The sequence below is a fragment of the Plectropomus leopardus genome, chromosome 9 (genome assembly GCF_026936395.1).
Source record: "Plectropomus leopardus strain MGB_pleo_1.0 chromosome 9, ASM2693639v1, whole genome shotgun sequence".
In the NCBI taxonomy this organism is placed as follows: Eukaryota; Metazoa; Chordata; class Actinopteri; order Perciformes; family Serranidae; genus Plectropomus; species Plectropomus leopardus.
This window is the reverse complement of record NC_142184.1, coordinates 28,353,283-28,381,147: the sequence shown is the minus strand read 5'-3', so window position 1 is coordinate 28,381,147 and position 27,865 is coordinate 28,353,283. Positions and strand designations below refer to the sequence as shown.

General features: G+C 39.7%; 1 long non-coding RNA gene across 1 annotated transcript in view; it reads right to left on the bottom strand.

The window, feature by feature from the left end:
• LOC148188765 (uncharacterized) overlaps positions 1 to 27,865 on the bottom strand; it is a 196,024-nt gene that overhangs the window by 8,521 nt on the left and 159,638 nt on the right. The window contains exons 2-3 of the long non-coding RNA XR_015777342.1: positions 22,733 to 22,788; positions 22,432 to 22,471 (exon numbers count right to left, since the gene is read on the bottom strand). This is a non-coding gene — a long non-coding RNA (uncharacterized LOC148188765). The remainder of the gene's footprint in view (positions 1 to 22,431; positions 22,472 to 22,732; positions 22,789 to 27,865) is intronic.

Below are 27,865 nucleotides of genomic sequence, written 5' to 3'. Positions count from 1 at the left end.
TGGCACCAATGGGCTATGATGTTGGGGCCCGACATGTGTGTGCATAATTGCGCGTGTGTGTATCCTAACACTTCTTTTTTTAAAAATCGGGGAAAAAAGAGAGAAAGCAAATGAGCGCAGATTGAGCCACGCTCTAATGGCACAAGTGGTCCCCAGGTGAGTCAATATAATCAATAGAAGCATCTGAAAGAGGGGAGCCTGTTCCTTATAATTGCCGGACCAATGAGCTGTGTTATAGACATGCTGTAATATAGATAAGACATGCAAAGCTATTCTTATGCCTTAAACGGTCTCCTCTTCTATCTCGCTACCTAAGCTCTGCCCTCTTTCCACATTTAGACCTTCATAATAAAATAGATCCTTAAAATGAGTAATCTAAGAAACGTGTGACAACTGTTCTGCTTGGCCTGCAATTCGCAGAACATCAGGGGGATACATGTGAGTGTGCATGGGTGAGAATACTATGGCATCAGCCCATTGCCTGCACTCCAGAATGACACTCAAGTCTTTTTAAGGAGCATGTCATGAAGATGGAAGCACCGAATAGTTTTGTTGGACGGACTGGAAATGTCGGTTGTCATTTCAGTCTCAAGAAAGCAATCTGCTTTCAGAGAAGACACAGTGCTCCACATGCTCGTCTCGGTTCTTAAAGAACTCTCCAATCCTTTGATCTGTAAAAAAACACTATCAGTATTAACAAAAGACTCATACTGACTGCATTTCAGAGAATGCCCTTATCCTCGGGATAAGAGCCGCAGTACCACACTCAACCAGAACTGCGGTATGCTTCTATACTGTATATCCCTGTGCATTGTAGCTCTCTCAGTGATTATCTGCCATTGATTGCGTGGTAGATTTGTGTTGTGTGCGGGTTCTTTCCCTTGGTTTGGTTTACATAATTACATTATGTAGGACATGGGCAGCCAGAAGCGCTTTTTCTCTTTGGAACACTTCAGAGAGTGAATGGAGCAGATCTATTTCAGGAAGTGGGTTAGTGGTGAGGGGAAGAGGCTTGATTCAGAGAATAAACACATATTTTACACATTAGGATATTTGTTATTGCACCATGCAGCCCCTGGTGTCCCCGAGTCTGTAGATAGAGAGATAAACCATTTCAGAGACATCCCAGCCTGCATTAGACATTGAGTGCACAGTATGTTTACTGCTATAATGTACATGTCATATATTATATTCAGACCCCTGTGGAGGATAGTTATGCAGCGTGCAGGGATGCAATTACCAGTTAATAACTTGTTTCCACTAGCTTCATCTTCTGGATTCAATTAAATAATAACAAAATTATGAAGAGGCGATTCCCATTTACAAACATAGGAAGACTGATGCCTGGAGGCTGGGCATTATTAAGCTAGCTCAGCGTAAAGACTGCTATTCGGGCTCAGTCCAATGTGAAAAAACACCTTCCAGCAACTCTAAGGCTCACTTATTATTTTGTGGTGTGTCAACTGTTGAAACCCAAAACAAACAGTCATGTAAAGCATTTAAAGTCCTTTTTGAAGAAAAAACGATACTTTATCCCTGGACCCTATTCTTCCATGTTTTTCTCTGTAAGTGACAAATGGAGACAACATTTTTTTCTGAAACTGGTCCAACACTGAGAAAGAGAGCGCTGCAGCCAACAGCTGTGAATAAGGCTGCAATGTAACCACTCTGGGTGATTATGTGCTGTAAATGTACGTCCAATACAAGAGCTTGTTTTTGCCACCGCCAGGCTCAGATTGTTATTATATGTGTTTGACAAGGTTATGGAAAGAAACCTACAGAGGAAAGAAACTTTCTTTCCTTTACCTCTCGCTGATTCGTTCTGTTTGTTACTGTATGTAACCAAGACTTGGTCTTGTTCTGAAATCTTGTGGACTTTTTCACATTGTTGAAATCAGCTAAATATTCAGCCAAGAATAAATCTTTTAGAACACACAAAGCTACATAAAATACATACGGCTGCATTTTTCAGCTCAGAAGGTTGCTAATTTCTTACACAGGGCTGCATTTAGATACTGCTTTGTCATAAGGATTGCAAGTCAAAAATATTGGAAACTACTACCTACAAATTAGTGCAGTTAAATGAAGAGTACAATGATCCTGGATTCTAGTGCCTATGATCTTACCTATGCACCACAGGGCTGTGTACTCAGCCCCCTCCTGTTCACACTGTACACCCATGACTGCACTCCCAAACATCAGGAGAACTCTAATGTGAAGTATGCGGATGACACCACCATCATTGGTTGTATGGGTGGTATGAGTGGTGTACAGAGAACAACCTACTGCTCAATGTCAGTAAAAGCAAGGAGCTGATTGTTGATTTTAGAAAGAAGGAGGCAAAGACACACACCCCTGTCTACATCAGTGGAGCTGAGGTGGAGCATGTTAACAGCTATAGATTCCTTAGAATTACAATCACTGAGGACCTATCTTGGTCATTGCACATCACCACTCAGGTTGCAAAAGCACAGAAAAGGCTCTGCTTCCTTCGGAAAATTAGGATGGCTAAATTCCAGAGCAAGATCCTGGTTAACTTCTACAGAGCAGCAATAGAAAGCACACTGACTGGCATGGTTTGTGCACGGCCTAGGACAGGAAGGCTCTACAGCGGGTGATTAAAACTGCCCAGAACATCACTGGTTCCCATCTACAGAGCATCAGTGACCTCGGTGAAGTGAGGTGTCTGCACAGAGCCTGAAGCAGCCACCCGAGCCACAGTCTGTTCATCCTGCTGCCATCTGGAAAAAGAAATAGAAGTATCTGCCACAGAACCACCAGACTACGGAGCAGCATCTTTCCCCAGGCTGTGAGACTCCATCAACTTTAATTTCATTTCTTCTGAAACCACGTTAAAGAAAAATGACAATTAATTTACCTTGTACTTTGTACTTGAGTAAATGTGACCAAACTTTGCTCTTCCGCTTCACTTTATCGACTACAAGAAGGAGAAATACCAAGCAGTTTTTTATTATTTTTTGGGTTAGTATTGGCCTACCTCTTAATAAAACAAAATAAGAACATGTTAACAAGACAGCTTCAGGTATTGATAGGTATATTTTTTTACTTTGGACAGATCTTGGCTGTTTTCCCTTCTTCTCGTCTTAAAACCTGTCCAGACTTCAGCTAAAGGGGATACTGAACTTCCTATCCCTATCTAGAAAAGAAACACACAGTCTTTTCACAAAAAAATGTACATCCCAAAATTTAGAACTTTCTCACCATACTGAGTACAACTCCTTATATTCAAGTCCAAAAAACCTTACTGTACAGTTTAATCAAGCCAAGCAACCATCACAGCGAACTAAAATTATGTTGAGATTGAAGTCCTTGTGATAAAAAACCCAAATAATCTGTCTGCATTAATTCAGCTATAGCATTCTTAATGTGCTGCTGAAGTATTATTGGACTTGTCCTTGAAACCCACTTACTGTGAATTGATAAAGCATATTCTTTTTTTATGCCCCACTCAAAGAGCCTCCCATGCAATTGTACTATGGGCTAAGACCTGATTTCCATTTCCACTGCACGATAACAGCCTCGCCTCACTCTTACCGAGCATCAGACGAGGATAAAAGCAAAATCAAAGCCAGTCAAAAACAATTTGACAAGCTAATGGATTTGAAGGGCTCATATTCTACCCCCAGATTTCTTTAACATGACATCGCATGCAGCTGTACACAAATCCCGTGGTTAACCATTTGTTTTGTGGTAAGGTGTTCTGCGCTGGTTGACGCATATTAATATGTGTAACTTAAACTATAATTGATAGACATGCTTTGATGTTACGGGAAGCAGGTACATGTTTTCAAAAAAATCCTTTGAAGGCAGATCCTCCAACATCCCCCCGGTGTGCTCTTGCCAGAAACGGATCGCAGAACTACAGAGGAAAGGAGTGGTAGCTACAGTGCAGACTCAGTTATGTGGCTCATTTCCCATGTATCCCTGCTCCGGCTCTCACTCAACACACACACACACACACACACACACACACACACACACAAAAAAACAACCAGGCCTCATATGTCACTGTCAATACTGGCCCACATGAATCCAATATGTACAGCAACAAGAGACTTTGTTCAAACAGATTACTTGGCATTGGATAACAAGCAAAGAGGCTCCCAGTGCATGTGTGTCACTGCTCTTTTATACGGGGAATAAACCTGCACACTTCAATGTATTCAGAGGAATATACAATCTACATGAACAAGAGGCAGGGAAACAGCATCTACTTACAATGTGAATTGTTTTCTTATAGGACACGCTGTGATGTTCGCCCCACAGCTAAATAAAAGATTGTTTAATCCAGAACTGAAATCCTTTCTGCTGATCTTTTGTTTTTGAACAAATAATTGTATTCGCCTACCTAACGCCTCAGGGATGGAAGGAAGACAGAAAGACAGAGAAGAGGGGGAGCCACATCAATATAATTGGGACTATAAAAGTATATAGCAAAAGCATCAGCAGTGCTGGTTCAGTCCCGGTCAGACTTTCAATCAGGAGCAGACACATAAGTGTAGAGAGACAAAAGAAATGAGCAGGATTAGCATTAACATTTCCATTAATTGAATCTCAGTCTAATTAGAAGCCCCAGTGAACCTCAAGTAATATGAAAGTTAACTTCAAACTAAATCTAATATCCACAGTGCAGTCTGGAAATATTAGGACAGTGACGCAGTATGTTTTCCAATATTTTGGCTCAGCACATTAGATTTGAAGCAATGACTATGTGCTTCAAGTACTGACCTTCAGCTTTAAGGGTATCACATCCATGATGATGAGTGAACAGTTTAGTTCAACACCGTTCATCAGCTGTGAACACAAACACCCTCAAATTAAAACTAAAAGTGAGTGCTTAAAAGTCATGGTGGTTGATTCAAATCCAACGTGCTGAAGTACACAGCCAAGATGAAACAATCTTTATACTTGAAACCTGCAGTTTAGGCATTCATTGAATGAATCTAGATTTTTAAAAGAAAACCCTCAAAGAAGTATTTCACTGCTGTAAAGAAAATCTTTTTATAAATCTGTGTTGTCTATGCAATAGAAAGGCAGAAATACTTTTGAAATTGGTGCTACAGAGGAAACAGAGAAAAGGGCTATCGCATTTGCTTTTGCTGAGGAAATACCTACAACTACCAGAATGCAATGCAGTGCACCAGACCAATAAATACGCCTGCTGGTGGGTGACGTGATGCAAGCTGCTTGATGCAAGCAAGGCTTTTATTTTGAAGTTGTGAGTTGAAAAAATATGTATATTTGTTAATGTGTTCATGTCTGTGAGAGATAAAGACATTGAAACTAAAATGCTGTACAATGTCAATATGATTATCAATTTTCATGGTCTATTTTGCTAACAAGAACATGTCACACAGAAAAATTGGCAAGTCTCCAAATCTCCAGATGTTCTGCAGCTGGGCCAATTTAAAAGGAGAATATTTCCATTGTCCTGGTACTTTATTTGCCATGTGTTGATGATGAGTAAAAGTGAAACTCCATTAATCTATAGTCCAAAAGCCCTGAAATGAACTTGGAAACGACTGAGTAAGAAGGTGCTCAGGAGCACCTGAATACACCACAGTTTTGTTTTTTTTGTGAAACACTTGGAGGGGACACACAGACTCTCTGTGGCTTACAGGCTCTCTGTTGGACCCCACCTTCATGGGCTCTGTGTTGAGCAGAGCACAGTGCAAGAAATGCCTTGAAATTCCTGATTTCCCGTTTGTTCTCAAAAGTATTGTCTACTAATTGGAACCTGTGTACCTGCTGATAATTGCAGGACAAGGTGCAGCAGTTCCCTGTTTTCACTGTTTGCCAACTGCTGTTCAACTGAAATGGGAAGAAGAGGCAAAGATTAAAGATTTTTTCCTCCCATTGTTCTGGAGTTTGTCCTTGAATAAGAAACCATTTACGCAGCATTGTGGTGTGCAGGCAAAGTAGTTTGGACATGGCTTGAGAGAACAACTGCATGTGTGCAATATTGAAAGCATATGCTGTTTTTAATTCAATCATTATCGTTTTAAAGTATTATATGCATGATTACAGCAGCTAGGTAAACCTATGGCTCCTAAAGTACAGCAGCGCTGCAAAGCATACAGCCTCTACCAGGGTTTGAAACAAATGGTGAAACATTCTATGTTTTAAACACGTTGCACAGGAGAGGAGGCGGGGGGACTTGGACGAGTTGTCTGAGGTCAGACTTGATTTAAATAATGGCTGCATGTAGACAAACATCTGTGGATGATATTGTTCGTATGTCCATGAAGGGGTAAATCATACCTGGGCAGCACTGGAATATCTTTTTTGACAACTTAAAATTTTGTGCATACATCTATTTTATACATTACTAAACGTGGCATTTGTGAACTATAAGGTTTAAACATTGAATTTGGCATTTCAGTCGTCATCTTGGATTTTTTGAGCTAGAAGTGACCACAATTGGATGAGAGAGTGGAGCCGTGGAGGAGCGAGGGGTGGAAAGCGGCAAAGCCATTAAATATGTTCAACTTTGAAATTAGCCATAGAGACCTGTAAAGTAATTCTTTGATCCCTTCATATTGTCACATATTTAATGTATATATTCACAATGACAAAGGGAAACATCCCTTTGTCATTGTGAATATATACATTAAATATTGATTATAGCTTCTTCAATACAACATTAATATCATCATACAGATGCTCTGTATCTGCGTCTTATCATTGTTGTAGCTGTTTCTTCAGTCAGCTGCTGAATTTCACTGTTTCTTCCATCCTTCCATTCATACGCCTGTTTGCATTATGTGGACATGTAGCATTCATTTTTGAGGACATGAAATATTAAGCTCCAACGAACACAGCCAACATCACCACTCAGCTGAAGGCTGGACAAAGGTTATAACAGGTTTGTTTTACTGAAAGACAACTTAGACTACATACAAACCAAATACTACATACCTAAATGTGTGTAAAGTTCGGGGAGAGAGACAGATTGGCTTCCAGCCACAAGCTTATATAGAGTAATCATCAGACAGTCAGTCCAGGTGAGCTGAACCTCCCAGACCACCTGACACCTGCTCCAGGCCCCTGCAGGGAGAGGCCAAGCAGTCTTGTCCAGAGAGTGACGTCAAACCATCAAAACTGTGTTGTAAAAAGAAACTACACACACACACACACACACACACACAGTGTATCTTACCATCAGTCTCATGTGGCTGCAATGGTGGGAGTTGATGACTGACAGCCCATCAGAATGCAATGCAGCCAGAAGAGGAAAAAAGGAAGTTATACCCTGGGTTCAGTCTACTATCAAGCACGTTCTGTTAAAGCTTATGTATTACTTTGTTGCACTGTTTGTTTGCTTTTTTAGCCTCCATACTTCAGAGGTTACTGTCTGCTGTAAATGTGCAGTTGAGGGAAGGATTTTTTGCTCCAGCATGTGCTAGAAAGTGAGTTTAAAGCAACAGATCTAAGTCAAGTAATCCCTAAGATATTCAGTGAGCGATCCACAAAGCGAACTGCCCCCCAGCAAATATATGACAGACATTTTATGACAAATTCTTACTTATTGCCTCTTTAAAATGAAAATACCAATTAAACCTTTTATGGGAAACCAGCAGCAGTACATTTTCAGTGTATGACAGACAGCAAATTTAACCTCAGTAGCAAGACACTTTAGGGGCATAAGGATTTTCAGAGCTGGGATAGACAACAGAGTTTTTTGTCAAGCGGGAGGTACATCAAAGTTTGATAAGAGATTTGTTTCCGATGCATTTCTCACAGCTCCCAGTTTCGTGTCGCTCCAGTGCACATGGCGGAGCTCCCTCACTGGATGATCTAGTGTAACACTTAAAAGTCGGCCGACTGGTTTTATAACCACATTAATCATTGTTGCTCTCGTACGCTCGGCGAGCACCCTCAGCCACTTGTGGAAGGGAAGAGCTCAGCAGGGCTTTTCGTGAATTAAGACCCCAGCAGCCCAGAGGCCAGTTGATAGCACCTCCCACTCCCTCGCATGATTTCCCTCTGTCACCTTGCTATAAAGTTTAGTCCTGCAATCTGACATGAGATTATCTTACCATCCCTCATGTTAAGTAGGCAGGGGGTTTAAGTTATTATGGTACTTGTTGGAATTTTGCTGGAATTAATACTATATAACACAACAAAGACACACAGGTAGATGCACATTATCTGCAGCAAGTCAGTCCTTGTCTGCTTCTTTTATAGCTGATATGTCTATCCCATGTCCGCCATGTTTCCGGAGGAAGGACTACTGAGGTAAAGGAAACTCAGGAGAGATATCAGTGTCGATATAACACACTCACTGATGTCGTCAGAGTTTGCACTTCAGGTTAAGAAAACCCTGCTGTTTTGTTGTTCAAGCTGAGAACCAAGTCATTTTTGGCTGAAATGCTCTGAAGCGCTCAAAATTAGGTGAGGGACATGAAGCTGAACCCATTCTATGTTGGTGGAAAAGAGGTATAAGAGAGTTCCTATTTACCTGTTTTATGTGAATTTTCAATTTATAATCAACAACTCCCTCCAGATTGAAACGCTGATGAAATGAGCTGGAACAGTTGCTGTGTCAATAAAAAAGAATTCAACAATGGGAACAGACTATAACCATAATAAACATAAAACATGTTACTTAAACATCACTTCAGCGTCTAATCTACTGAGACGACCAAAATGGCAGCAGATGAAAGCATCAGATATATGTGGATCAATGAGGAGACAAAAAACAGTCATAAATACTATTTGTCTGTTGCTTTCATTGTGGTTTGACCAATGATCTTTCAGTTAACTTCTAAACTTTTAATTCTGCAATGTTTTAATGACACCTGACTGAGAATCAGCACCACTTACTGGGCTAAACTCAGCAGCAACAATATCTTTTTAATGGGTAGTGAATGGAAACACACATTAATTCTCTTTCATTTGCCATTTTACTGAAACTTTGGCAAATATTTTGGCTTCAGCTGAGTGAGAACTTGGCCACTGTCCTCAACAGAAAAGTTGCAGCACTGGGCATTTATAACACTTAAAATGACAACTGTACAAAACATTTGGCATCCCGTCTGCTAACACCTTAACATCTTCTGTCCTGAATTGACTTAATCATTTAAGTTGCCTAAGCGAATCGGTAACTAAACCTCAACTACAGAGTTGGCAAACCATGTCAGACACTTCTGAAATAGATTTGCACAACCTCTGATGGGCTAAATGACACATCTCAATTGTTTTAATGTACTTTAATGGACAATAGGGTGGGACATATAGTAGCTTTCTCAAGCTTTTCTCTACCATTCTGTCGCCCTATTCTGTTCCTTTATCTGCCTCTCTTTGTTTTGCAGCCCTTTCACCCTGAAACTAACCAGAGACACCCAAAACCCCACCCGCAACAACTGTGACCACTTCTCTTTATTGCTCCCACAATGCATCAAGTGTGAAGTGAATCCCCCTGCCTACCTTCAACAAGATTTCACCATAACCAGAAAGCAGACAGGGGTACTTATTGTGCTCTGTGTGGAGTCAAAACCTCAACTGCCTGATTGGCACCTCATTTATTCAGCCTAATGGAAGGAGGTGGGCCCTTGGGTGAAGGCAACCACGCAGATGCATGGAGTGAGTGACAGGCCGGCTACATTGTTAGAGACAGTCCTCTGGCCTTGACTTTGTTGTACACCAGATGCCTGCTCAAACAAGGCAGAATTAAAAAGAATCAGGGGTAACAGCTTCTTAGCTGGGTGGAGTTGCTTTATTTGAGGTGTCTTTCTGCCCTTTTTTTGTTGTCAGCAGTAAGCTCTTTGAAAGTGGGTCAAAGAGTAGGTTAAATGAAGCTGATCTACTGGGAGTTGTTATGTGATGTGAGCTAAAATGTTTTTTAAAAAGAGTGTATCCATCTGTCCTAGCATCATTTTAGAGGAGAGGAAACTGAAATCTAAATTGTGCTACTCTAAAGCATCTTGAATAAATATTTGAATGATTTTATAATGTTCACATGTACCCAATAATTTAGGAAAAAGCCTTTAGGGAATTTCCTCAAATTTGGTGCAAACGCCCACTTTTAATCAAGAGTGAACTGATTTTAGTGGTCAGAAGTCAAGATCACTGGAACCCTACAAACCCAGTTTTGGCTGTGACTCAAAAGTAATATGCTAATTAATTACATTTCAAACTCTCTAACAGAGAGAGAGAGAGAGGGGGAGAGAAGGTGGACTATTGCACCATGTGTCTTTAAGTTTTTAATAACCTATTCAAAACGCTGCCTCATCACTTACTGGCCTGCCCAAAACCAGTGATATTTTTTACTAAGCTTACCGAATCTACCCAACATGCGGTTTTTGGGTCGACCTGTGCATCTCTACTAGCTGTGGTGGATCATTTAGCAGCTAAAGAGTCAGATGGTTTTTTTTGTTTTTTTAAATAAAATATTAGTTGATGACTCCTTTTTTTTTTTTTTTTAGAACGAAACAAGATTAAAACTAGAAAAAAGTAACCTTTGAATAAGAAATATGAAAAGATGTCACAGAATAACTGTCAACAAATAAAAACCACATGATAATGTAAAAGGTGAACAGATGAACAAACTAATTAATACTACAATACAAAGTCTTAGTCCACAAAAATGCATGTCAAAAACTAGACTAAAACAACAAAAATTTGACTAAACTATCCGTTTTTGTTAAACTAAATCTATTATCAGGTGTCATAATTAATATTGCGGAGCTTTCAAAGCAAGCAACAGGACTAAATAGAAACAGGGCACCCATTCAGCTAAAAACAGCGCTCTGCAGCGTTGTGTCGCTTGGGCCACTTTCGACATTCTAATAGTTTCAGCAACATAACTGTCCTTGTCCCATTCCTCATTCCTGATGACTGTGCTGCTATGGTGCATGAAGTTGGGGGTCTGGGGGTCAGGTTTCAGTAATTGATTACCACTTATGAATGTGGGTCGAGCAGGGCTGATAATAACAGGCAGGGCGGGTGCAGGTTTCAAAAACCCCTGACCTGTGCATAAGTGTTGTGTAGGGTGGGTGAAAAGGGAGGTGCATGGGTCAAACAAACACAGACTTTCAGCCAGGACACTGCTGTTTGTGTCCCCTGTGAAATCAAAAGTCAGTGATATTTTAGTGTTTTAGATAAATGCTGCTTTAACATAATGATACTTACTTAAGCCATTGTGAGCATGTTAGCGTGCCTAAGTACAGCCTAACAAAAGCACTAGCATGGCTATATGCTTGCCATTTGTCACTGTCTATTGTTTATTTTAATATAAGCAGTGTTTATTGATTGTGGATTTAATTGATCTCATAATTAGCCAGACTTTCAGCATTTAATATATCATAGTAATCATGGGGGACATGCAGTAGTTGATCATTCTTGTTATGTTTCTACACTTAATGTCCCAGAACTCACTCTTCATTAATCAAACGTTTAAAACTGTGAGGTCTTTCACCTGTAACGTGACTTTCTGTTGATGCAGTTTGATCTTTTTTCCTTTTTAAACATTGACACTTTTGCCTGAAAGTCCACAGCAAACTTAATTCAAAGAAAGTAAAGCTCAAAATTATAATTAAGTTCACTTTATTTACCCCTCGACCCTCCACACACTCATTTGGATTGTCATCAAACTTTATCATGTTTGATTTCCGAGTGTACAGAAACTAAAAGTTGTCACAGTGCAATTTGTTTTCCTTCACTTTGAGATGGTTATTACACAGGAAACTTTGACCTGCAGACAGAGAGAACAGACTGCCTTCTACAACAAAGTTGAACTGCGACCAATTAGAGAAGGAAAGTTGCCACGAAGAAGCAAACAGAGCTATCTGCTGCTGAGCTAAATGACTGCAACAAAACGCATCAACGCACACACGCTTCATAGATGGGTTACGCACTTACACATACATGCACACACACACACACACACACACACACACACACACACACACACACACACACACACACACACACACAATCAAACAAACACACAAAAACACACAGAGCTGTTTTCTGGTTGGACGTGTGAAACAGAAAACTCTTGTTGCCTTGATCTTTGTCAGTGTGTCAGAGTGTTATTAAGTTTAGCCCTCTTTTCAGCGGAGCTGCTTCATCTCTTAAAACTGCCGCTGCCTCTGAATAAGTGCAGTAAACATATCATTCTGGGGAGCAAATGCTTGTCCTTAACACAATTGACATTTAATATATTCAGTTAAACTCTGTTATTATTACACTGAAACTGGTTTTGCATTGCAGTAAAGAAATAAGCACATTGCCTTGTCACTGAATCAGTCACGTTTACATGCTGCTGCTGAGGCGAATCATCTTGAATGCTACTAATATGAGTGTTAACATGCTATCAAATGTAATTTGTGATGTTGTCAAAGGAAACCGCCAAACTCAAGAGTTTGTTTGCGGTTCTCTGTTACGATAGGCTGGATCTGTCATTTCACAAACGCTCTGCCCAAACAGGCAGCACTGTTGCAGAGTTAAAAAGCTTTTCTGACAGTTTATGCTTTATGTTAAAATTACCTCTCGCTTTCATCCCCTCGTGTGTAATTTCAATTCTGTGGCTTGCCTTGCTTGCCTGCTGCACAAACACACACACAGACACACACAATTTATGTATTTATTCATTTCCTCTGCAGCTTGTTCAAAGCGATGTACACATCACCCTCTCTTGACGTGTGAAGCTCAGGTTTTTAATTATTCATTCAGCAATATCTAAAGCAGATATATTCCAGCACTTTTTGCTGACAACCTGGGCTTAAAACAGAGTAAAGTGGAGGACAATTTGAGTGAGCAAACAGCTCCTACAGAGTAGTAATATCATTCAAGCAGCCAGGTCTCTTCACTCATCATCACGATTTTGAGTTCTCTTTGACACAGTGGAATAAATAACTTTGCTACAAGATAAACTCACTTTGACTAACAGAACATCCCAAATGCAGCAATCTTCTCACGAGTTTGTGGGTGATAAGTTTGTTTTGCACAAGACACGGCAAAAAGATACACCCCCACAGCCCTCTGTGCATTTTGATAACTACTTTAAGGGCTTAATGTGAAAGTACAGCTTAGCTGAATATAGAAACAGAGGTCAAAGTACCTTTAGGGTGAATTACACATGGGCTACTGTGCTGTAACATTTTAATACCTCTTTCAGGGTTTCCCCGAACAAAGCTGTTAGACCCAGAGGTGAGTATCTTTGGATGGGAGCCCTGTGCAGGCTGGAGATGTACTGACAGCTGGCAGTATTAAGGAAAGGCCCTATAGTTTTTGTGATAACAGAATTATGGATGCAGGACTCTTAACCCTTTGAAACCTGGACAGAGATCAGTTTTTGTTGTGCTGCATTCAGACACCTTTTATAAGTATTTAAACCTTTAAAACTGAAGTGAGATGTTTAATTCTCTTCAAAAACATGGAAAAGGGCAATGAGCAAATTGCAAGAAAATGGTAAACAAAAAAAAAGTGAGAAGAAAACAACCTGAACATTGATGTTTAAATAAAAGAGATAGAAAGAAAAATAGAAGAAAAATATCCAAAAAACAGGAAAAGTGTCCACAAACTATATTTGTGATCACTACAATTACACAAAAAAATGTTACAGAATAAATAAAAATGTTTGCCCTTTTTCCCAGATGTGTTTACTTTGCTTTTTTGTGCTAATTTTCAGGTAATCAAGCTGATTTGCACAGGTATCAAAGGGTTAACTAACTTTCGCCAGAGCCATGTGGAAATACAATCTAAGGGCCAATTTACGCTCAACGTTACATATGGGGACGGACGGAGCCTTCTGTCCGTACTCTGTGTACATATCATCCATATTCGTGAATGTTTTCTGAGAGCTTATGGATATAGACAAAACAGAGCAGCACCACTGGAGATCATGGGTGGAGTGGAGCGTACTTCAAGCTAGATACGACAGTAGAAGATGATGAAGAAATTTAAATAATGGTGGGACATAACGAAATGGTAATACATAATAAAATATAGCTTAAGTTGTGAAACAAACCACATTTTGGTATGTATATAATGGCCACAAAGACCTCTGATGTCTACCATGTTGCCTGTTTGAAGGCATAATATTGCTATGTCCTCAACCATACCAGATATGGTCACTTCTGGCTCCAAAAACAAAAGACGGCAACGGCTGAAATGCTGAACTTAAAGGCTTCAAGACGGCCCTCCACAAACCTATGGGTGACGTGACGGTAGCTATGTGTATTATTTATCCAGCCTATGGTAATTAGCAGCTGCACTCTGTGGCTACGTGTGCTACGGAAAACATGCAGTGGGGCAATGGGACGTCTTTAAGCTTGTCACAGACAGAATTGTGGAATTGAGAATTGCTATTGTCGGAAAGAAACATTTCTTAAAAAATCCCTGAGGCCTGGTGGGCCGCCGGGCTTACATTATTGGCACAGCCCCCCAGTAAATATAAAGGCAATTTCTGTTTTCTCTACAGCTAAAGCAACCTGCTGCTGCAACAAGATGTGCTGTCCCTCCGGGAACATTAGCGTTGTTGTTGATGATGATGATAATGATTATGATGATGGAAACTCCTCTTTCCTCTGCGATGACTGTGATGGTGACAAAATGCACTTACTAGTCCAGTCAGCATTTCAAGTGAGGAATGCTGAAGGTTAACAAGATAAACATGTGCATCAGTTGCAGTCAGTGACAGTGTAAGATGCCTTTATTATGTTGCCTGCACTGAGTATATATTTCTTTTCTTACTGATGAAATCTATGATAGATTGTTGCACCTTTGCACCACAGTAGAGCTTGGTAAAAAAAAACAAAAAACTGCAAAGTAGGTGTTATAGGTAAAGTGTAGGTTGACAGCAGAGGGTATATATATCTGCTTCAGGCCCCATAAACACTGCGTTTGCCCCTGGCTGTGCTGCATCGAGCATTTCTCTGCTTTAGGCACCTTGCATTTTTGGAAGAGTGCCTTGAGCATCCCGAGTTGAAACAAATTCAGCTCATTGTTTTTGTTTTTCTTTCCCTCTGTTCACCAGTTGTATTAATGCAGAGATGGGCCTTCTGGGGGAACTACAGCAGCTTGGAAGCAAATAAAAGCTGTTTTGTAACCATTCTCCTATTTTATATAATACTTCTGTAGCCAAATCACACCGACACAGCACAATAAACAACAGCTGGCCGTGTGAGTGACGGCGGATTGTCAGCTATTCTGTAGTCGCCTGGCAACAGGGAAACAAAACCACAGCGCGATGCTCACTTTTGCATAGATTCCTTTCACAGATGTAAAATAGCGATTCGTTTCTCTTTATTTCTATTAACACAAAGGCGGTGCAGCTCTCTGTGTGTTGTTCAACCTTCAGCTCGTACCCTACGTGTTCTGGTCTCCTAGCAGCTGATCTGTGAGCTTTCTCTCTGTTTACACTGTGACTGTCACTGTGAGAGATGGCTACATCATGGACAATTAATTACAATGGAATTTACCAGACCCTTAGTGATTGCTTTTAATGGTAATGAGGCTTAATCACTCTAATACCATCATTATTAAATTATGACGAGAGTCCTTATTAGTTAAACATGAATACATTACATGTTATTTATTTCATCTGCTGTACAATACTCCATTGTTGTTTATTTAATTCATCAATGTGTTCTTACGCCAGCTTAGAGCCATATCCAATGTCTAGTGATTGAATTAATTGTCTCATTCGAGGAGTCATACAAATCAATGTTGTTTTATCTTAGTGGTAGATTATAAATCGTATAATTAGAAGTATTAGATACTTAATCCATAAGCCTTAGCATGAAATATTATATGGTGTTGACATGAGGTGTGCTGGCAGACATGCGCCTTACTGGTATTCACAGCGTACATGGTCATACTGAAAATCCATCAATTCAGCCAGAGGGGGTGAAATTTGAGCCAATGTTTTAGCATTCTCTCGATGTAATTACATTCACGTGTTATTAAAATGTAGTAGAGCTAAACACATGTGGTAGGAGAGGTATTAAGTGGCATTACAGAGTGGAGATTACTGTGTCAAGAAAATAAAACTGACAGGGTTTCTTATTTTCCTCAACAGCTTGGTAACATGTCCAATTCACAGTCTGTTGTGTTCTTTAATTGGTTATTTATGCTTTTGTCTGGTTGTTTCTTCAGGGCCGGACTATTATAATAATCTCTATTCAAACAGCTCGAGTTACTGTCAACGGAGAAACTGCGGCTGAATGTGGCAGCAAAACTCTTCTGCCCACATCTGTCCCCTCACCACATTTCTAAGTTTCTCTACAGTCAAGCTATTGCCAAAATGAACACTGCGGAGGAAGGACCCTACTGCTGCTCTGTACAGTGATAGTCAGTCCCTCCAGGTTTTTGTGATTGTTGTGGCCTGAAAAGTCTGATATTATGGCAGATTTTCTAAAAAAAAAAAAAAAAAAAAAAAAAAAAGTGATGCAAGATGCAAATTTTTACATTTTCATATGATGCATTTTCAGAGCAAATATTGTTATCAAATTAAACAAAGATCTAAGCTGGTCCAAAGTTATCTTTGTCATATAAGTCAGAGCCAGGCAGAAAGATTCAGAAACAGCGAGGTCGATGAGGATGAATCGGCTGACCTGATTGTAAAGACAATTATCGACAGGATGAATAGGCTATATTAAAGATGAGGCAGTCACAGATGAGAGAGAGACCGCCGTGCGCTTCATGCTCCGCCATCAGGTGAGGGAGAGCCCGTCAGCCCGACGTGCCTCCTAACACCTGACAGCAGTTGTAACGCTTATTAGTTTGTAAAGTTGAAAAGCTCCATCACTTACTTAATACAGTAATCTGTGTCCAGTGTTCTTAAGAGGTCTTAAAAGTTTGTTGCGCGTCTGAAATGATGTGTTCTCACTATGAAAGACGCTGAAATTCACTTGATCTGTGCGGCAGGAAAGGGCTCCAGTTGGTTTGAGCAATGGGGGGGCTTACAAGTTTGCATGTCAACAGTTCTCTCTGTTATTGTGAGTGACTCAGTTCTAGAGAGAAAAAAGGGGGGGGGGGCTGGATGGATCAATACGCTGTGAGCTGCTGTACAGTAAAGATAGTTAAATTTGGACGAAATGGCATGGTCATGCGAACTCCTAGAAGGACTAGATAATAAATGGTCTTATAAACCATGGAGTATGGTTGCGGCCTTATGTCAGCTTGTTTTGATGTTTTTCTGCCTCCTGGTGGCCAAAAAAAAAAGAATGCAGCTTTTCTAATGTAACACTAATACAAACGTGGAAAAAAAAGTGCATTTTATTTTCTGGGTTAAAATACTATTCCAAACTTATTTGGCATTGTAATTTTTTTTGATTTTATAAATTTTACAATAGAGATTAGAAAAGAAGGATCAACTCTGATGCAGTGAAACTAGAGATCTTATCTCTTTTCTATCACACATATTTCTTCATGATCACAATCCTAAACTATAAAAATAATGGATATGGCACCGGTGACGTGACATTATAATCACATAATAATTTGTTAAGTCCTTTTTCTGAACCTCAAGTTCAGCATTTTTGGTGTCGCCATTTTGTTTGTTTGGAGCCAGAAGTGCCATATATGGACAATGGGCGGAGGAGCGAAAAATGACCATGCCCTTAATTATGCATAACTTTGATCCGTAATAAAATGTAAACATGTAAATTATGTAAAAATTCATCCCTCCTACTCTTGTCATTCATTGGAAACTTCCTATGGAGACCAAAATCTTCTCTTTGTTCATAGCTGTAAACACATTTATTTCTACTGTAAATGTGGGCATTTTAAAATGGGAGTCTATGGGGATTAAGTTGCTTTTAGAGCCAGCAGCAACTGGCCTTTCGAAGAACTGCAGTTTAGGCACTTCAACATTGGCTTCAATTTAGGGTAAGTATAGCAGCAGCTGGAGCAAGTACGTGACCTGCCCATCCTACCTAGACGATCAAGCGTTTATCTAGCTATGAAATGTTTGGTTAAAAGAGAGGGGGTCAGGGTTAGGGTAAAGGTTACATCTCATGCATTATGAGTTGAATCAGTTTCCATGTATAATTAATAAAGTAAAGGACTACAGGGGATTATTGCTTTATATGGCCTCAAATTTATTGACTACAGTGTTGTAGCAGAGTTCAAATTACTGTCGCAGTAGTGAGTTTGTCCTATTAGTTTCACACAGAATTTGACTAAGCTTTACATACAGGTCTCTCATTTCCAGCCCCTGAGATTGCTGCCTAATCAAAACCTAGCACCTACTTTACCCACAATGCAAATTAGCTCCATTCATTTGACTACAAGGACAGGTACTATTGCTAATAGTGGCTAAAGTAGCCTCGAACCATGAGCCACAAGCAAAACTAGAAAGTGGCCTACAAAGGTCTAGTAAAACTCACTTCTCCCAAGCTCCACACATCCAGGTTTTTCTGTACTTTTTTTCAACTGTTGAGCCTCATGTGACATCACTTGAGGGAATACAACAGGTTTTGTGTACCTCCCTCTGGAGCAACTTTTTCACATGGGCAGTAGCTATAGCTACTGCCAAGACTTGGAAAGAGACTTTGATGTGGAACATCAGTGGAGTTCCCTCTTTCAATTTTGGAGGAGTGGCTCATTTTATGCCTGCACATCTCATAGAGGTTACTGCTACAGTGGAGCAAGTTGTGCCATAGGTTACAGATGCCCTGAAACTCTATGGCTGTTGTTCAAAAGCAAATACACGGTCTTTCCTCTGGACACACATGACGTGAAGTTATTGATTTGACCCCATGATCATTTTTCTTCCTTCCGTGTTACATTTCTGTGTCAGTGAGCTTCTAATGACTTCTGAAATACTTTAAAACTTCTCACCCCGGTGATCCCCCTCCCAAGCCCTTTTCATATTGTTTTGCAGCGGGAACAGATGTGGATAAATTATCTGAGGATGAACAAAACAAAATGGTGCTGGGAGAAGTCAGCATTTCTCCAGCATATTGTGCCCTAGAGCAAAAGAAACTGAACACCACAGAAGACTGTACATTGTATCCATTATTTTTTATGACTCAAACACATTTAGAAGTATGTACTGAGTCATTCAGCTCTGAGAGGATTATGTTGTCCCTCGCTGCCATCGGCTGAGCAACAGGGAGCCCTGCAGCAATCAGTTCAGGATGCTTTAGCATCAGCCTCCCCAAAACTTGAGACGTCCTGGACTTTTTTTTTGGCTGGTGTCACACAGTATATGTCAGACCTGTCTTTGCTGTGATGGTAATCCTTCAAGGCTTCACAGTAGGTGTGTCACACCAGCCTCCTGTGGCTTATCCAGCTCCTGATATTGACACAGACCGTCTTCACCAAATGCATTGGCCATTTGGTCAAGCACCTTAGACAACCTGTATTTGCCTCAAAAGGGCCTGTTGTAACTGAAATTAATCCATCACCTGTGCTTTTCCTACTGTGACCTGTCAAAAAAGTTTTCTGTGAAAACAGTATACGTAGTGCTTTTAAAGGACCAGTGTGTAGGATTTAGGGGGATATATTGGCAGAAATTACATATAATATGATAAGTATGTTTTCTGAAGTGTAGAATCATCAGAAAATAAGAAATCATGTTTTGGTGTCCTTAGAATGAGCCGTTAATATTTACATCTGGAGCAAGTTCTCGTCTACAGAAATTGCAATGTTGCGCCACCAATTTTCTACAGTAGTCCAAAATGAACAAACCAAACACCGGCTCTAAACAGGGCCATTCCAACACGTCGTCACATATTGCCACTGTGCAGTGGACTTCCTCGTATATATATTATTTTCCAAGTATCCTTCTACGTCTGCTATTTAGATTCCAGGATGCTGCTATCATGATGTCAACACAGGCACATGGTTTTCGTTAGGCAACAGCGGCACAAGGCAACCAAAGATGGGACGTCAACAAATGCACATGCTGGGACAGATATTTAGATTTAGGCAAAAGAGGCACATGGTAATCTCATTCAGACAAGAAGCGAACACCAGACTCCAGCATGACAGTAAAGGGTTTGTTTGACGATCCAACACCTCTCCTGCACTCGTTCACCTTATTTAACGTTAGGGTTAGGGTTAGGATTAGCAGCATTTCAACCTGACGTCATCTTGCTGCATAACGTGCAGACGCGACAGGTTCCATTTGGCCACATTCTCATGTCTGCATATCATACTGCCGCGCAGGTGCCGTCCGGCCATCCACTGCCATATAATAAATCTAACATTAGCTCCGCCAGCATGTATACTCTTTTTTAAGATTTTTTTTCTGCTTACCGTCTATGCCAGTAAGTTAATTACACAAAAACTGCTTCAAAAGACCCACCACAATTGTTGCCATTATAAAGCTACAGGAAAAGCCATTCATGTTTATAATTGTGTGCACTTCTACAGAGTGTGTTGTCACTTTAGAGCACTGTCTGGACTTCTGGTGATTATCATGAAGCTCTGATAATTCTGAGAAATTGGAGGTGCCTTCACCTGAGAAAAAACACTACACAGGTCTTCATTTTCAATGTTATTTCCACGTATATGTTACTCCCGCTGTCCTGCATTGCATGATTAAGTGTGAGGCTCATTAAATAGTTTTTAAAAGTCAACTTGATGTGGGTAGTTGTGATATGATGTGCTGTGAGCATGTTTTTTTTCTTTTCTTGTCTTTTATAACGCTAACTATGTCCCTTTGTTGTGAACATATAATTTTTAAGCATTTAGCTGCACTTTCCTGCAGGGCTTTTTTTTCTTTAATGCGCTCCCACTCAGCTTCATCATTTTTCTTTCTCTCTTTCCCCTGAGCTGTCCATTTTTTTCCACACTGCTCAGCCACACGCACCGACTGAAAGTTGTACAGAATTCTCCAGATGTCCAGGACTTACAGAAACAACAACTGTCATATTTGTTTGATCGACATGACAAATGCTAACTGCTCCCAGCAAGTGCTACCGCATCTGGTGTCAACTTAAAATGACAATGACAGGATGGATACATCCGCCACCACCTCACTTCCAAAACAGATAAGGGCGAACATGAACACCGTATCAGACCGAATGATGACTGAGTGACAAATGTCTATGGAGCTTTGATAAATGCCTGAACACTGTTTCTGACAGCCGATCTGCTGGATCTACAAATGTGAGATTGCTGCTACATAGCTTTTGATGTGTAAATCCTACAATGCTTATTTCCATGTCACTTTTATCACATGCAGCTTGTGAGGGAGCGAGCTGGCAGGCATGAGGAGTCATAGGTGGATTCTCAAAATCAGAGTGTGATTTACTCAAAAACATGACAAACATTCACTAAATCTGTAACAGCTCTACGCCCAAAAAAGACATCAGCTCAACAGAGCTAAACTCAGCCTGTGATAACTTTACATATACTGAACTGTCAACAATAATCAGTAAACTTTTAGGATGATGTATGAGACAAAAGCTATGTGTCGTCGTCGATCTGTTTGCTAAAGTTTGTGTGTTGTAGATGTAATGTGGATGAGGTCAAAACATCAGCAAACTAAATGAAGAGTAAATGAACAATAAAGTGTAAACTATTAAATGAACTTAGGTGAGTGCAGGAAGGTCACCAGCAGGTATGGGCAGTAATGTGGTAAAAGTAACGCACCTCAGTTAAAGAGTATCAAATAAGTACTTTACACGCTCCTTCTTTTAAACTGTATTTCTACTCTTTCTTTAAGTATATTTTTGAGACAGTGATCTACTTTTGTTATTGCAACAATTACCGTTTTCTCCTTTGTTACAACTAATCCGCACTAAATGCAGGGACTGATGCATAAGGAGCGCTTCCTCCAAAGATGCTAAGTTACCAGCTGCCTGGAAGACAAGACTCTTTTAACCACGATGCAATAAGGATGGAGCAAAACCCAGAACATCAGGCAGCTTCCAGAGAATAATCCTGGCCACATCAGGCTACACCTTTTATGACAAAATCTAAAAACAACAACATTTACACAATCAAGTGCCTACTGTGCCTCTAGTGATGTGAAGACAGGCCACAGTGCAGGCTATGATGATGGGCCCTTGGGCTCCTTAGATTTGAAGCACATATGCACACATTATTAGGCATACCAGGTGCTGGATTTTAAAGCCGGAATGTGTTACGTAGGCTATTGAAATTGTAAAGTCCAAAGGTCAAAGAGAAAGTTATCAGATCCATGTATAGTGCTGTGACAGTCAAAGTTCAGATACGTTACAACAAGCACCTGAGGGCAGAGGAGCTGATTATAGTAAATGAGTAAATAAGAGAAAGAAGAGCTGCAATACTTATCAACAAACACCATGTCTTTAAAACTGGCCAGCTACAGCAGCACGCACACAGTTCACCCACAAAAGTCTATACACACAGTGACACAGGTGCTCGGTGATGACCTGACTCCCAAATAATAACAACCTTTTTAAACAGGGGCACGGCGGCCCAACAGATACCCCAAAATCCCCTTGAGGAAGCACTTGTACTCACCTATTTGAATTCTTCTAGCTCTGTCTCTAAGTAGTTAGGCCTGCAACCAAAAATATGTAAATATAACGGTTATCTAATGCTAGGAACAGCTAGCATCTGCTTGGCTATAATTTAGCTTACCATAATAATTCATAGGCTGGCTATCCACCTACAAGAGACATTAATTTACAAGGAATCTACAACTTAGCCTACATAATTGTCTACATGTATACCTTGTCTTAAGATGTACAACTAGCATAACAGCCGTATGTTACAATCATTTAGGCCATTATAATGTAGCTTACTGCTAATGTTAGCTTACCTGCTGCATGTTTGTTGACACACACTGAGGGCACTGGCGAGGGGCCTATCTGTGGGCTGTCAAAAATGAGAAAAAAAAAGAAAGTCAAATTTGTAGTTAGCATTAGCTATTTTTTGTAAACAAAAAACATAGACATCCATTATTGGATAGAGAAATAGAGAAAGAGAAGGGTAGATGAGGAAGAGCCATGAGACAGCAGGGGAGTGTCAAAGATTGTGCAAATAATGTTTGCTGCTTGAAAATTGTTTATTTCTCAGTTGTATCAAACGCACTTATTTATTTGACTAGCCTCCTTTTTAGCAATGTTTTCAAAAGAATTCAAACCAATTTGGCTAGGCTCAAAGGTTTAAATGCATGTGAAAGGCATCTGAATGCAGCACAAGAAATTGATTTTGGATGACTTTAGGCAAAAGGCTTTTCGTTTTAAATTTTACTTTGAATAAGTAGATGTCCATGAGAGAAATGTTACCTACTAAAGTTAGAATTTTGCAAAGTAACAGTATTTTACCTGCACGAAGACAAATTAGCCATTATTTGATGTTTTAACAAGCTCTTAAGCCACTGACTGGCTTTCATCAGCTGGCACAAGTGTTTTTAGACCGATCAATCTTGATCAATTGAGGACTGTAACGGACAAATTTATCTCAGGTAATGAAGACACTTAACAATGTTTTTCTGATATTGAAGCGCCCCCAGAAGCGCTCGGAAAAATACTGCTTGTCTGGTAACTTATCTAATTGCCAAAGGGCATCACCTCCGTGTTAGATTTCCTTTATTAGTTTTCCGAGCCCAAACGAGGCTCATTAGCTGGCTCGCTCTAATTAGAGGACATATATCAGAGCACTCTTGGGTTTCTCACGCTGCATGCTGGGAAAAATGAAATGCCATTAATCAATCTGGCCTTCTGTTTAATGTTCTGGACAGTGGAAACAAACAAAATGGTTGATGTGGAAATGAAGTTTGTTGGATGCAGAGGAAAAAATGAGTAGCCAGTGAAGCATTGCAGACATGCTTTTGTGGAAAAGTCCTCTAAGGTCTACTGAAGTCAGTTGCATCAACACTGGAATAAATGAGATTTTTATGCATTCAAATTAATTAGCCAGCTGAATGCAATTTAAATATTTCCTGATATTTCGAACATTACCCTCAAACAAAAATGTTTCAGGCAATTAAGGAGGCATACTTTATATTGCTCTGTGTTTTAATTGCCGGAGAAGAGTTGGGAGAAGTCTCGGCTCATGTTATATGGAGGGAAGACAAATACATTTGGCTGCAGGAACCTGGAGAGATTCCAGCTCAATAAAGAGAGCAGAAAGACCCCTGCAGTCTAAGAAGACCATTGTGTGCTTTCAAATATATTATGACAACTTCACATTTGGCACAGTGCTGTATACTGAGCTCAACATGCCATTTCTGTTTTCAAAATGACACTCCTTTAGTCTCACCCCGCGTTTGAGACATTCATGCATTTTAACAGCTTTCATGTCATTTTCTAAAGTGATTCTATTACCCTGAGGGATATTTGTGATTTTTTTAGTCCTTTGCAATAAAACTCTTTTTTAATCCAGCTGACTCAAAAGGCTCCACAGCTCCTCATATGTTTCAATTAAAAGCCAAATTTCTTTGTAGATTTGTAGATAAATATTTCTCGCTTTTTAAATTATTCGTTTTGATTTTTACATCAAGCTTTTAACCACGAGGGAGTAAATGTGTCAGTTGTCATTCACAGCCTGCTTGAGTTGCATTTCCGAAGCTACTGGTGTTAGATTCTAACCCAGTCAATTCACAAAGCAAAGCAGGCAGCAAATCACAACTGAATGCATTAAAACATGTTCTTTGTTGATCGGCCAGAATTGACACCTGCACAGGGTTCAAGGAAATCTAAAGAAGCAGATGATTTATTTCAAATGGGCTAAAATAAGTCTAAATAAGTCTACTCTGGTTTAGCATTGACAACACTTCCTTCAAGTGTCAATTTCCTCCCACCACTATCCACAAGATAGCATTAACTGTCACTGCCTTCTGAAATCATCACAATTCACCATTTTAAAAATTCAGTTGTCTCATTGGAACGGCTATATTTTAGGTTTGGTTAGGTTCAGGCATAAATGGAGAGACTAAAACATTGTGAAGGGCATGGATTGATCATTCACCAAAATAAGCGTGTGTTCATGAGGTTTTTTCCCATTGCCAGTAGATGACAGTTGTGTATACGGCTCTGCAGCAGACAAATTTACATTTCTGTGTGTGCATGTGTTTTTTTTTGTTTTGTTGTTGTTTTTGTTTTCTTTTGGTGTGACACATTCAGCATCATGGACAGACTGGCACACAGGTTAGTAAACAGTGAAACCCAGTGTGGATAGAGGCCTGTGTAAACCTCATGGCAGTCACAACTTGTTCTATATATTTTACTGCAGACTATTTGGAACGTTGTTTGAGCGCTGTTTGGACAGAGATGGATGGTATTTAGTGGTGGCGAGTCAATGCATCTCGCCAGTTAAAAATTATGTGTTCACCCAAGTGTTGCGTTTCCATAAATGCTAATCAGAGCCAGAGGTGATAAATACCCACGACTGCTGCAGAGTCATTTAATGTAGGTGTAAATGCCAATTGTTACCTTTCCAATTACATTAGAGAGCCAAGAGACACAAACGACCAAGAGACACACAATCAGCTCAAAGAAACAAAAACCCCATAAAGCACAACAACTTAAGAAAAACACAAAACATGGTTTCAGTTTTACCTAGGACAGGTTCGGGACCTTTTTCTTTTGTTTCGGTTAAATAACGACTTGTTTGAGGTATGACACTTAAGCATATATGTGACACTTTTGTGCTCATATGTGTTGACGACTGAGGCATGTTTTTGTTTTGTTTTTCAGAGCTCAAATAGGCTAATCTTTGGTTTTGTCAACTCAAAGTGAACTTATGTAATTACTGAGTCAATTGTCTTTCTTAAACAAATGAAATGTTGCATTAATAAGCAATAAAACATACTAATAAACATACTAAATGCAGTCACAAGGTTTTGCTACAATCTTAAAAGAAATCTCTCTCTCTCTGTCTTCTGTACTCCATACATTGCCACATAAATATTTCATGGGTTTTATCACAAGAGCAAAACACACTGTCCCTGACTAGAAAACAGTATTTGTCATGTTACATTTATTTTCACTGACAGGTAATGGCATTTATATGACTCGACCATTTGGGGAAATGATGGGAAATTTAATTTGCCATCACCTGTTGAAACACAGCGTGGCCCTTACGGCCACAGTTTGACAGAAGTTAAAAAAAATCTCCAATCATTTCCTTTACTGATATTTTATTTCCTATCACACAATCAAATATAACATTAAAAACAGGTTCTCAGCTGATAAGAAACGTTGGCATATCAACACCAATGTAATTGCCTTTGCTCAGTTCAGTGGTTCCAGTGTAGCACTTGAAATGAAATCTAATGCAATGAGTAAAAGGACGGTGCTGTTAGCTTTGAATGACGGCTAAAAACACACTGTACCGAACAATCCTGGTTGGCAGGGAAGAGATCAAGACAAATACTGGCATTTTCTTTTGACAACAAACAAACCAGCCATAAAGGACAAAAGGACATTCATAGCACTGCTGACAAATCCTCTCTGAATCCTTCCGCATTTGTGAAGCACGACAGACCACATGTTGCTCCTCTGAACCAAAACGACACCGTTTGTTGTATGGTAAATGTTGCACAAATATTACACAACATACACACATATACATTATAGGTTATAAAAAAAGATACTATGATAGATTTTTATGAATAAAATAAATGAAAGAAAAACATGTTTATGTGTTATTATTCCATATACATACTATATAATGCTCATAATACACTTTATTTTATTATATATATATCCCATAGAATATTAGACTGATAATTTTATTTTAACAGAATAAGACTAAATTCATGAAAAAGAATTCTGAGATAATATTGAGATTTCATCAACTTAAAAAAGAAAGGGGGGGCCATTAAGTGAATTGTGCATTATGCATCTGTATTATACTAGAGCAATTACACTGAAAATTGTGAGGCAAAAAAATAAAAATAAAAAAACAGAATGGAGAACCCACAACCGAAGTTATATTAAAGATCAATACTGTCTCAAGCACAAATTATAAAAATGACAATCATATGCCTGATATCACGAACGGATGGGTTTGATTGAAATACATCTCTTGTGTATATTTATATCCATCATCCAGCCACCTCATCTACTTTACCAGAAACACAGGAGCCCTCGTCTCAGTGTCACTGGTCACTGGTTGGGGTTGGGAGAGGGGAGAAAGCCTTTTGAGCCTTGCAACCTCTAATACGCTGATGCTATTGAACAGGCAAGAGGGGCTGTATTGACTTTGATCTGAATTGAGCGACTTTCATGGTCAATTTTACACGGGCTGCTAGCTCGGTGCATCAATTCACCCCGAGAGGAAATGAGACTCCGTCTTCACATGAGGATCTACTGCAGCGCGAGGACCAGATACATGCTCTCTCACTCTCACATGACATGATACTGTGTGTGCACGCACACACACACATACACAACATGCAGCTAGCTCTGTATTCTAATATTTGTGAAGACCTCCTGTTCAAATGCCGCCATTCCCCAAACCAATCACTCTATTTGACAATCCTAATTCTATCACAATGTCAAATGACATTCTGTCAGCTCGTCATAGATTTTGGCAAAGCCAAACAGAAGCCGTCAAAGCACCACTTTGGTGTGTGTGTGTGAATCACCACAGACCTGTGTTTGAAACTAAACCGAAAAAGCTAACTAGTAAAACTAAATGGGTGGAAACTGACAGCAGATGAGTCGGCTTGGATGTGAGGCACGTGCTCTAGTTGGCATGTTGTGACTAGTCTCATCGTTGTAAGGACCAATAGTTTCATGCATGCAGGACCGAATAATTTAGAGACAGCAACTTAACTGGAACTTCTGAAAAGTACAAATGCTGTAACAGACCACAACAGAAATAAATCTAAAAGTCAACTCATGATGTACATTTCTTTGCATTTATTTGGATCCCAATCAAGACACTCTGGTAAAAATCGCTTTACCTCGTTATATGGATTTCAATACAGTTTTGAAATGTG